The sequence below is a fragment of the Hyperolius riggenbachi genome, chromosome 4 (assembly GCF_040937935.1).
Source record: "Hyperolius riggenbachi isolate aHypRig1 chromosome 4, aHypRig1.pri, whole genome shotgun sequence".
Classification (NCBI taxonomy): Eukaryota; Metazoa; Chordata; class Amphibia; order Anura; family Hyperoliidae; genus Hyperolius; species Hyperolius riggenbachi.
In genome coordinates, this window is record NC_090649.1 from 483,110,807 (window position 1) to 483,123,617 (window position 12,811).

Here is a 12,811-nt window from a genome sequence, read left to right on the forward strand (position 1 = left end):
ATAAGAAAAAACACTTTACAAATGTTGTTTGTTGTACTTGCCAAAGTGACGGTTCTCTGTGTGCCACTGCTATTCAAACCAGTATGTTGGCATATAAAAGCCATGCAGTTCAGTCCGTACAGATGATTAACTTTTTTGACAGAGGTAGATCAACAGCCTTCCATAAGGGCAATAAAAACTTGTGCTGCTCTCATAATACAATGGGGGGGAGGGGGAAGCAGGAAAGAGATAAAAAGAGTCAATAATTCATAGATTTGAGCTCTGGCATACTTAAATGAAGAGGTTATTGAGCAGAAACAATGAAACAGTAAAAACGTAGAAACTAGATTTAAATATAAAATAAAACTGTGGGACATCTAAAACAAGTCATTTTTAGGAGAAGGAGGATAGATATAGATGTTTCTTGTTAAACAATACCATTTGCCTGGCAGTCCTGCTGATCTCTTTGGCTGCAGCAGTGGCTGAATCACACACCTGAAACAAGCATGCAGCTAATCCAGTCTGACTTCAGTCAGAGCACCTGATCTGCATGCTTGTTCAGGGGCTCTGGCTAAAAGTATTAGAGACACAGGATCAGCAGGAGAGTCAGGCAACCGGTATTATTTTTAAATGAAAAATCCATACCCTTCTCAGTTTAGGTTCCCTTTAAGTAAAACATTTTGTTACGTAAAAAAAAGCAGTTGAACTTCTTGCAGCCCCCTGCAGTCATCCTGTGCCCGCCCCATCCTTCCGGGACCCTCCAGCGAGCAGTGGCGACCCCTTTCAAAGCTGGCTGGTCGTGGGCAGTTGTAGGCTACTCCGCATGCGCGGCCCCAGGCAGTGCACATCCTGATCGCGCTCCCATTGCCGAGACCGATCTGCGCACGTGCAGTAGAAATTTTTCCGTACTGTGCATGCGCAGTATACAATGAGGGACGCAATGAGGAGGTGCGTGGTAGGCCAGCTGTTAGGGGGTTGCCGCTGGGGGGTCTCGGGAGGATGGTGCTGGAACAGGATGACTGCAGGGGGCAGCCGGCAAGTAGAGTTGGGCCGAACGGTTCGCCTGCGAACGGTTCCATGCGAACTTCAGTGGTTCGCGTTCGCGTCCCGCAGGCGAACTTTTGCGGAAGTTCGGTTCGCCCCATAATGCACCATGAGGGTCAACTTTGACCCTCTACATCACAGTCAGCAGGCCCAGTGTAGCCAATTAGGCTACACTAGCCCCTGGAGCCACTCCCCCCTAATAAAAGGCATGCAGCGGCGGCCATTACGCTCACTCGTGTGCCTGCGTTAGTGAGAGTAGGGCGAGCTGCTGCAGACTGTCTCTCATAGGGAAAGATTAGTTAGGCTTAGCTTGTTCCTGGCTGCATACCTGTTCTGTTAAGTGAACCTGCCACTGCATACCTGTTCTGTGAACCCACCACTGCATACCTGTTCTGTGAACCCACCACTGCATACCTGTTCTGTGAACCCACCACTGCATACCTGTACTGTGAACCCACCACTGCATACCTGTACTGTGAACCCACCACTGCATACCTGTTCTGTGAATCCACCACTGCATACCTGTACTGTGAACCCACCACTGCATACCTGTTCTGAGAACCCACCACTGCATACCTGTACTGTGAACCCACCACTGCATACCTGTTCTGTGAACCCACCACTGCATACCTGTTCAGTGAACCTGCCACTGCATACCTGTTCTGTGAACCCACCACTGCATACCTGTTCTGTGAACCCGCCACTGTATACCTGTTCTGTTCAGTGAACCCGCCACTGTATACCTGTTCAGTGAACCTGCCACTGCATACTTGTTCTGTGAACCCGCCACTGCATGCATACCTGTTGTGTTCAGTGAACCCGCCACTGTATACCTGTTCAGTGAACCTGCCACTGCATACCTGTTCTGTGAACCCGCCACTGCATACCTGTTGTGTTCAGTGAACCCGCCACTGTATACCTGTTCACAGGGCCGGCGCTACCATAGAGGCAAAGGAGGCAGCTGCCCCAGGGCCCCAGAGCATGTAGGGGCCCCCAGTGGCTACAAGAGGAAAAAAAATTCAAATCGACCTTATAGTTTTTGGGAAAATCGATTTTAAAGTTTCAAAGGAAAAAAAAAACACATTTAAAAACCAGCCGACTTTAATGGTTAATAGCAAATCCACCTTAAATTCTAGAAACCCTAAATTTGCAGTATATGTTAAGGAGATCATTGGGAATAAGAGGAAAAAACAATTTTTCAAAAAGACATAATAGTTTGTGAAAATCGATTTTAAAGTTCAGAAGGAAAAAAGTATACTTTTAATTGCGCCAATAGAATAAAAGTCACTTAAACGAGCTTAAAACCGATGGGGCAGTGGTGGGCCTATCCCATCCATGCGGACAAAGCAAACAAAGGAAGGACTGTGGCATCAACAGTCAAACAACAATTTTATTTATACTCCACGGTAAAAATAGGCAACGCGTTTCACGGGCTCAATCCCGCTTCATCAGGCCAATCAAAAGGGAGCATACAGCTGAAAACAAAGTGTCAGAGGACATAGTGTAAGGCAAAGTGTCCTCTGACACTTTGTTTTCAGCTGTATGCTCCCTTTTGATTGGCCTAATGAAGCGGGATTGAGCCCGTGAAACGCGTTGCCTATTTTTACCGTGGAGTATAAATAAAATTGTTGTTTGACTGTTGCTGCCACAGTCCTTCCTTTGTTTGCTTTTTCTGCATGGATGGGATAGGCCCACCACTGCCCCATCGGTTTTAAGCTCGTTTAAGTGACTTTTATTCTATTGGCGCCTTTGGAAAGCTTCTACATATTGCTAAGTCCACCCTTGGTGGAGGGTTGTACCCATCTTCTTCCCATCTACAGAGAGCGACTTTTAATCCTGAGTGGGGGCAGGTTAATCTCCCCACCTGCCTTCACAGTGGTTGCCTAATGGTAACCCTGGTTTTGTGAGTATTAAATTGTTATATTACTCATTATTAATTATCATCTATACAATATCACACTATTGGGCTCTTGGTGTCCCCCCTCCCTTTATACTTTTAATTGCGGTAAATGTCACTTTTAGTAGTAAACCTAACGGTAGTGTAATTTTACATGCATCAAACGAAAGCGCAATAAATTTCCTGACAGGGTTTCCAGGGGGTCTATACGCAGCCGCAGTGCTTTGGCCAGGGATCGCTATACAGCCGCAATATGGCTGTATGAAGATCCCTGGCATTTTTTTCCTATTTTCCAATTTTTTTTTTATGTTTAGAGTGTGGGAATTTTTTTTTATAAATTATGTGGGGTCCCCCCTCCTGAAACTTTTTAGCCTCTTGTCCCCCATGCAGGCTGGGGTAGCCAGAATGTGGAGCTCCGACCGATTGGGACTTCACACCCTGACTATACCAGCTGCAAAAAAGGTCCCTTAATGCTGATTTTTGCTCCGGGGTATCTGTTGGGAGGCCCCCCCAGGTTTATTTTGCCCTGGGGCCCCATTGTTGCTTAAACCGGCCCTGCCTGTTCAGTGAACCTGCCACTGCATACCTGTTCTGTGAACCCACCACTGTATTCCTGTTCAGTGAACCCGCCACTGCCGACACTACACAAACAGCTGTTTGCGGTGCGTTACACAGTGAGTTTGGTGTGTCAGTGTGAAGCAGTACCTTAATTACACTACCTGATTGATGTATACACATGCAAGATGTTTTAAAGCACTTTAGGCCTGTCATTTAGCATTCAATGTTATTTCTGCCCTTAAAACGCTGCTTTGCGTCAAATCCAGATTTTTCCCGGGGACTTTTGGCGTGTATCCCACTCCGCCATGCCCCCCTCCAGGTGTTAGACCCCTTGAAACATCTTTTCCATCACTTTTGTGGCCAGCATAATTTTTTTTTTTTTTCAAAGTTCGCATCCCCATTGAAGTCTATTGCGGTTCGCGAACCTTAACGCGAACCGAACCTTCCGCGGAAGTTCGCGAACCCGGTTCGCGAACCTAAAATCGGAGGCTCGGCCCAACTCTACCGGCAAGAAACCCCCAGTAAGTTAAACTGCTTTTTTGTTTAAGATTTAAAGAGAACCTGAGATAAAGGATTGATACTTACTCAGGGTTTCCTCCAGCCCCATGACCACCGCTGGCTCCCTCGCTGTCCTCCCGGGTGGCTCCATTTGCCTGACTGATGCAACTGAAAGAAGATTACTGGCACCGATAGCAGGCGAACTGAGCAACCCGGGAGAATGGCGAGGAAGGCAACGGTGGTCATGCCGGGTCTGGAGGAAGCCCTAGGTAAGGATCAATTCTTTTACAGCCTTCATCCCAGGTTACCTTTAAGATTTCATTTAAAGAGAAACTATAGCGAAAAGGAGAAAAAATAAATCAATACATTGCAAAGTGAAAAGGTAATAGAATAGCCTAATAGACGAGAGATCAAGAAATTATTGATATTCACCACTTAATTTGTTCATATTGTTTGCTCCCCAATAAGCCTGCACACAATCATCTTTACTACTGGTAGACATGAAAAAAGAGACAGCACCAACTGCCATTATCTCTGACCACACCTCCAACAATGCGATAGGCTGAAAGGATGTTTCTTTTATAGATATACATATGCGCAGAGGAAGACGATACTGGTTGCTTGGCAGTTGGAAACAGCTGTTATTACCCACAATGCAAGAAGGCTCAGAGACAGGAAATTGTCAGGACCATAGTCCTGACATCCCACGGTGGGAGGGGTTCACCGCAATATCAGCCATACAGACACCCCCCCTCCCCCCCCTTCCCTGATGATCTAATCAAGAAAAGAAGATTTCTTGTAGGAAAGGGGGTATCAGCTACAGATTGGGAATTTGGGATGAAATTCAATCCTTGGTTAAAGAGAATCTGTATTGTTAAAATCGCACAAAAGTAAACATATCAGTGCGTTAGGGGACATCTCCTATTCCCCTCTGTCACAATTTCGCCGCTCCCCGCTGCATTAAAAGTAGTCAAAAACAGTTTTAAAAATTTTGTTTATAAACAAACAAAATGGCCACCAAAACAGGAAGTAGGTTGATGTACAGTATGTCCACACATAGAAAATACATCCATACACAATTAGGCTGTATACAGCCTTCCTTCTGAATCTCAAGAGATCATTTGTGTGTTTACCTTCTGTCCCCCTGCAGCTCTCACCCACTCAAGTGACAGGCTTCCTGCAGACAGCTCTGCCTATGTTGTTAAAGAGAAACTCCAACCTAGAATTGAACTTTATCCCAATCAGTAGCTGATACCCCCCTTTTACATGAGAAATATAATGCTTTTCACAAACAGACCATCAGGGGGCGCTGCATGACTGATTTTGTGCTGAAACCCCTCCCACAAGAAGCTCTGAGTACCGCGGTACTTTTGGCAGTTTGTTACAATGTAACAAGGCTCACAGACAGGAATTAGCTGTTTACAGCTGTCTCTAACAGCCAAAACAGCTAGGAGCATCTACATAACCTGCCCACAGTAAAAATGTCACCATGTAATAAATGTCAGAATGTAAATCGGGGAGAGGAAAGATTTTACAATGAGCAAACACTGACTAAATCATTTATACATAATTGTGGTAAAAATGAAGCACTTTTTTTACTACATTATTTTCACTGGAGTTCCTCTTTAATTCCTCAGTATGTGACAGCCCAGCTCCTTTCACAGCCTAACAGAGGAGGATTTTTATCCAGCTCTCTTCTATCACTGATAAGATAGCAGAGACGCTGCTGGCTTATGTAAATAACACACACATTGGAGTGTGCATAGAGGAACAGATCAGCAGGGAAGAGTTGGCAGCCTTCCAGACACAGGGCGACAAGTCTGACAGGGGAAAGATACATTGATTTATTACAGAGACGGTGATAGTAGAAAGTGCTGCAGTAAGCCAGAGCACATTAGAACAGGTTTAGGAACTTGTAGGATGGTAGAAAAAACGTTGTAATTTTTGTTACAGAGTCACTCTTTAAGTAATGCTGATCGCCCCAACTCTGCCCCTCCCAACGGTACTCTCTATTACAAACCTCTCTTAGGGGTATTCATTTTATATATTTTTTTAAAAATCAGGTGCTGAGTTACCGTTAATGTTGTATTCTGCCAAAAAGATTCTCTAACCCGGCACTGTATTTATTTCACAGAAGAAAAAGGAACTGAGGCCTTGTCTACATCTAATCTTCAGCCACACAGTAAACAGATATGAATATAGAACACCATTGTATACACCGCCATGCAGATGAGTTCCGGGAATAATGTCTGCTCAGCATCGGCCTTTGCCCCTATGACATCACCACAGCCAACAATCACACAACTATCTCCGATGGAACATCTTTTGTATATGCTTTTCTTATAAACGCATTCCATATTTTGTTTTTACACTTCTAATAAAATGTTTACCAGTTTATTTCAACACAGCTTAAAGTGGATTGGTACTCGGACAAGAAACTAATAACAATGTTTATACAAGGCGTAATACACATGGAAATTACTTACTTACGTCTGTAATTATGCATGGACGGTTTCCTGGTGTAATGATCGCTGCTGCAGCAGCTATTACTGGAAGTAGTAGTGCTGCAGCTCAGGCAGTTCTGATCTATTTCCATGCAAGTTGCATAGCTTTGTCTGTCTTTCCCTGCTGTCAGCTTGTGACTGATTATCATTCACCTGTGTGGGAATCTGCATGTCTGCTCCCATTGGATGACCTCAGTATAAAGATCTGCTTCCTGCAGGGTTTCCTTGGGTTTTCATAGCTTCAGCTTAAGCCTGTCTTGCTGTCGCTTTAGCCCCCGATCGTGTTTCTTGTTATAAAGATACTTTGCTGGTCTTTGCATCATATATTGGTTCATTGCCAATATATATGCATACCAGCACATTTATTATTTTCCTTGTATTTGTGTTACGTTAATACATCAGTGTCGCTGATGTATACGTACACGAACTGTTTATATCCTGTGTGCAGTTAGTCAGCTTTCCAGCACGTTTTGGTAGGTTGCGCGTACCGTGACCACCCGTGCTGAGGTAGTTACCCTGCTCCTGGTTCTGTTTGTGGATTGCGTTCATCTCTGCGAAGAGATAACGAATCCTTCTGAATCCTGTTCTGTTACTGTTTGTGGATTGCGTTCATCTCTGCGAAGAGATAGCGAATCCTTCTGAGTCCTGTTCCCTGTATTACTCTAGTCCTAGTCAGCGTTCCTGCTTATGTCATATATCGGTTCATTGCCGATATATACATATGTTAGTCAGACGTTACAAATAGTTTCATTGATAGCTGTAATTGTAATACGCTAGGAAAACATACTTATTGTATATTTATCTGTGTTACGTTCATCTATCTTGATCCTGCTGTTTTCTGACTGTCCTGTCCTGTCTTTGTGAGGCACGCCATCGCCGCATCGCATTGGCTGTCTCATTCCAGTCTGTCTGGTTTTGGACGCTTGCTGTCGCTAAGTAGCCGCTAGCTAGCAAGCGTTCATTCTGTCTACCTGTCCTGATCTCCTCAGTTCTGGTTTGTGCGCTCAGCGCTACTTTGCGCTGAGACGTTATAACGAAAGCATTGTTTGTGGCTGTCAGATCTGCACCGGCTCTGTGCGCCACAATCTCCTATTGGAGTCAGTCCTCCCCTCCACTATACTAGGGATAGCCTGTTTCCTGGTGCTAGTGTGTGTACCTCCTCCACGCCAGCTCATGCGTTGCATGCTGACTGTGGAGAATACACCACCAAGCCTTACATTATGAAAACCCCATTACCAATCCCCATTGTGGGGGGGATTCCCAGAAAGTATGACACTGTTAATTATGGTTCCTGTTCCTTTAAGAAATTTGAAGAACTTAGCTCCGAAACAGAAAATGAGTTTTTCTCTGAATGTGCCAGGTTCCTGGCCAATCCTGATCTCCAAGCGACTCCTGTTTCAACCTGGGCACTCCAACTAAGTTATATTTTGTTTAAAGGGGAATTATTCCAGTGGGCATTTGATGTTCTCAATCATTCCGATTTGAAAGATAGACCGCTGGAATTTCTAGCGTTTGTGATCCATAACTGGTTGCGCATAGATCCATTGCCTTTTCCTCTTAATGAACTCCTGGCAGCAGGCCAATCAGCTACTCCTTCAATTGCTTGCAAGAATGAGCAGCAAGCAGAAAGTGTTACTGATAATTTTCCTGCAGCTTTGAATAAATCACCAAAAACCGCAAGGTCAAAGGCAAAACGCAAACGTTCTAAGAAACGTGTCCAATCTGCAGAATCGTTATCCTTAGCGACTGAGACCTATAATGAGATTCTGCCATTAACAGATAATGAAATGCAATTGTCTTTCAGGGGAGTTAAATGGACTTATGTAACTACTAATGAACTTTCCTCCCTGGCTAGGGAAAATAAAGATTTTTGTTTAAAAAAATTATCTGAGTATGATTATGAGGAGATATTACAGAGTATTGAACAAATCAACTTATTTGTAAAGCAAGGAAAGTTTGCATACACTACAGTTCAGCACTTGCTACAGGTATTGGAGATTCTTAGGAATAAGGAATCTGCCAATCACCTGCTAATTAACCCAATATATGTCCCTGCTACAATCATATCTGCAAACCATGATCTGCCTGTTAAGTATGCTTGGAATCCTCCATTTGAGAAAGGAGAGATGGAAGCTCTGGTCAATGAATGGAAGAATGATTCAAGTTCATTTTGTCAATTTTACAGTGCAAAAAGTGAATTGGTATTGAATGCATGCATTAAGTCTGCCTATAACCTAATAAAAACTGGTGTGTGTGAGTATGACTTTGTGGCTCCATTGATTGATGTGTGGGAACTGATTTTGGATGATTTTTTTGTGACTCCGAATTCGCAAATTTGGCGTTCTGACCCGCCTGCTTCAGCACCTTTGGCTGATTCAGCAGGTGATTCGGAGCTCTTTTTGTGTGAAATTGAAGTTCCTGCAATTCCACCCTGTACCATGGATAACTCAGTGTTACTTCCCAGTAAAACAGAAGCCACTGATACATTCTTAACCTTGCCCTGCGCAAATTTCTCAGCAGAGAATCCAGAGGTCCTGCTGACTTCCGAGTCCAGCCTAGCCAGTACTCATGACTCTTTGTTTAGTGAAACAGACACCAGAAAAATCTTGCCTGTCTCTGCAAACACTTCTGCAGAAATTACCTGTGTTAATAAAGTTCAACTCCTGTCTGATCCAGCAGATGCGCAAACATTGTGTCTTGATCTTCCTGTTTCTACACCTCGCTCTAGTTTCGTGAATAGCTCAGAGCATCTGCTATGTGAACCTGAAATCGCAGAATTATTACCTTGTTCAGAAAATTTTCCAATAAATTTGCCCTGTACCATGAATTGTGCAGTAGATCTCTCCAATGAAACTCAGGTCACAGAATCATTATGCTGTCCAGCAGGTGCTTCCATGGTTTTGCCCTGCAATATGGACTGTTCAGTGATCCTGTCCAGTGAAGCTGTGGTCGCAGAGTCTTATGCTTCACCCAGTATTTTGGATACTTTAAACCCTCTAGCAGAGGAGGCTGAAGCACTGCTTACCTCAGTTGGTGTTGCAGTAATATTCACTTGTCTAGCAGCTGTTTTGGAATTACAGTCTGCTCTAATAAAACTTGATGAATTTCTGCCCAGCAAAGCAGAAGCCATTGAAATATTGTCCTCGTCAGCAAGTGTGTCAGATACCTTGCCCTGTACACAGTCTGATTTAACCAAAGTTGTTGAGTCCCTCTCCAGTGTTGTAACAGCCGAGGAACTCCAGCCCTGTCCTCTGAATGTTTCAGAAGTCTTGCCCTGTAACATGGATAATTCTGATTCTCTGGTCAAAATAATAGAAATCTCAGAATTTCAGTCCGGTCTGATGAGTGTTCCTGAAACCCAGCCCTGTATCCTGAAAGATTCTAGTTCTCTGGCCGCTGTGGCAGAGGTTCCAGAGTCCCCTTCCTGTCCAGGGAATTCCTCAGTTTTGCCTAGTCCAGTGGGGGCTGCTGCAATACTGACTTGTTCTGCAGCGCCTCATGAGCTCCAATCCAGTGTATTAAATGAGTCTCTGTCCAGTCCAGAGGTAGTTGTGGAGTCCCTATCTGGTTCAGTGCATACATCAGATTTGTCCTGTTTTGTTGGTGCCCCTGAATCTGATTTGTTACTGACTTTGCTGGAATCAGCGACATCTAAGTCTGATCCAGCATTCTCGTGTAAAAGTCCAGTGGTTGCGAAGTTTAGTCATGATGATTTTTTTTTGGCCAGTCCTGGTTTTGGTCCTGTCTTGGCTGACCCTGAGGCTCACAGTTCCTTGACATGCCCAGAGGTTTCTCTTGTGCCGGTGTGCCCAGATGTTCTTTGTGTGCCAGAATGCCCAAGTGTGTCTAAGGTGTTAGCGTGCTCTGATGCTTCCTTAGTGGGAACACGTTCTGATGTTGCCAGTCTGCCTGCATGCCCAGAGATGGTTCTGGTCCCTGAAAGCCCTGATATTGATGTTTGTCCTTGTGGCCCTGACTCGGGAATTGCCCTAGGTTCCATAGGGGTTCTTGATAGTTCTCCATGTGAGCCTAAGAGGCGTTCTGACCTATGGGGATCTCTTTGGAGCTTCAAGGTGTTCTGGGAGGTCTCTGAGAAAACCTGTCCTGGTACCTTGGACTGGTTCAACAGTGGGTTTTGTGTTGGTAAAGACAGTACCGGTGGGCATTGCAAAGGCTTTGGCGTTTCTGAACGGTTCCTGGAAGGCGGTGGGTATCGCTCAGGGAATTTCGGAGGGCTTTCTTCTGGAAATCATGGTTCTGATGGGTGTCACACTGGGGCTTGTGGTACTGATGGGCGTGGTTCTGTAGGTTCTGGTTCTGATGGGTCCAGTCTTGTGGGGACTGATTCTGGAATTCGGTCTTGCCGGGCTGTCCCGGTCATCATGAATTATCAGTCAGACTGTTTTGTTGGGAATTTCGGTTTTGAAAAGCGTCTGGAATCCGCTTTTAAAGGCGGGGGTACTGTAATGATCGCTGCTGCAGCAGCTATTACTGGAAGTAGTAGTGCTGCAGCTCAGGCAGTTCTGATCTATTTCCATGCAAGTTGCATAGCTTTGTCTGTCTTTCCCTGCTGTCAGCTTGTGACTGATTATCATTCACCTGTGTGGGAATCTGCATGTCTGCTCCCATTGGATGACCTCAGTATAAAGATCTGCTTCCTGCAGGGTTTCCTTGGGTTTTCATAGCTTCAGCTTAAGCCTGTCTTGCTGTCGCTTTAGCCCCCGATCGTGTTTCTTGTTATAAAGATACTTTGCTGGTCTTTGCATCATATATTGGTTCATTGCCAATATATATGCATACCAGCACATTTATTATTTTCCTTGTATTTGTGTTACGTTAATACATCAGTGTCGCTGATGTATACGTACACGAACTGTTTATATCCTGTGTGCAGTTAGTCAGCTTTCCAGCACGTTTTGGTAGGTTGCGCGTACCGTGACCACCCGTGCTGAGGTAGTTACCCTGCTCCTGGTTCTGTTTGTGGATTGCGTTCATCTCTGCGAAGAGATAACGAATCCTTCTGAATCCTGTTCTGTTACTGTTTGTGGATTGCGTTCATCTCTGCGAAGAGATAGCGAATCCTTCTGAGTCCTGTTCCCTGTATTACTCTAGTCCTAGTCAGCGTTCCTGCTTATGTCATATATCGGTTCATTGCCGATATATACATATGTTAGTCAGACGTTACAAATAGTTTCATTGATAGCTGTAATTGTAATACGCTAGGAAAACATACTTATTGTATATTTATCTGTGTTACGTTCATCTATCTTAATCCTGCTATTTTCTGACTATCCTGTCCTGTCTTTGTGAGGCACGCCATCGCCGCATCGCATTGGCTGCCTCATTCCAGTCTGTCTGGTTTTGGACGCTTGCTGTCGCTAAGTAGCCGCTAGCTAGCAAGCGTTCATTCTGTCTACCTGTCCTGATCTCCTCAGTTCTGGTTTATGCGCTCAGCGCTACTTTGCGCTGAGACGTTATAACGAAAGCATTGTTTGTGGCTGTCAGATCTGCACCGGCTCTGTGCGCCACAATCTCCTATTGGAGTCAGTCCTCCCCTCCACTATACTAGGGATAGCCTGTTTCCTGGTGCTAGTGTGTGTACCTCCTCCACGCCAGCTCATGCGTTGCATGCTGACTGTGGAGAATACACCACCAAGCCTTACACCTGGATTTTTCTACCCTTCCCCCCTGAAAGTACGGCATATCTGAGAAAACAATACTAACAATACTAAATTCTGTCTGATACCCCCAAATCACTCTAACCCACTTCACCACTAAGGGGTTTTTCCCCTTATGGACCAAAGCAATTTTCACCTTTCAGTATTCCTCCCATTCATTTGCCAATAACTTTATCACTACTTATCACACCAAAATGATCTATTCCTTGTATTTTTCGCCACCAATTAAGCTTTCTTTGGGTGGTACTTTTTGCTAAGAATGATTGTATGTTTAAAAAATAAAACCCGCATATTTTATTTTCCCATTTGTCCCAATTATTACAACATTTAAATAATATCCCTATTTCAATGTATGGCAACAATATTTTATTTGGAAATGAAGGTGTATTTTTCCCATTGTGTGTTTGGTTTTCTCATTGTACTCTATAAATAGTTACAAGCTCTAATTTGCAAAAATAACAACAATATACCCTTATAGCACACACATACTGTACATAAAAAGCTGAGTCCCTAACATAACAATTTATGTATTATCTTTTAAATTCTGTTCCTTTTTTTAACTGGGGGGGGGGGGCTATGGGGGTTAGAGTGTCATTTAATGGGTTAATGGGCTCGGTGTATTTAGCTTTCTAAGCTAAAACAAAAAAAAATGG

The 12,811-nt window shown here is 44.2% G+C and overlaps 1 long non-coding RNA gene across 2 annotated transcripts in view; it reads left to right on the forward strand.

Moving 5' to 3' along the window:
• Positions 1-6,461, forward strand: part of LOC137571014 (uncharacterized) — a 37,940-nt gene extending 31,479 nt beyond the window's left edge. For both annotated transcript variants that reach the window (XR_011031280.1, XR_011031281.1), the window contains exon 2: positions 6,111-6,461. This is a non-coding gene — a long non-coding RNA (uncharacterized lncRNA). The remainder of the gene's footprint in view (positions 1-6,110) is intronic.
• Positions 6,462-12,811: the final 6,350 nt, after the last annotated feature.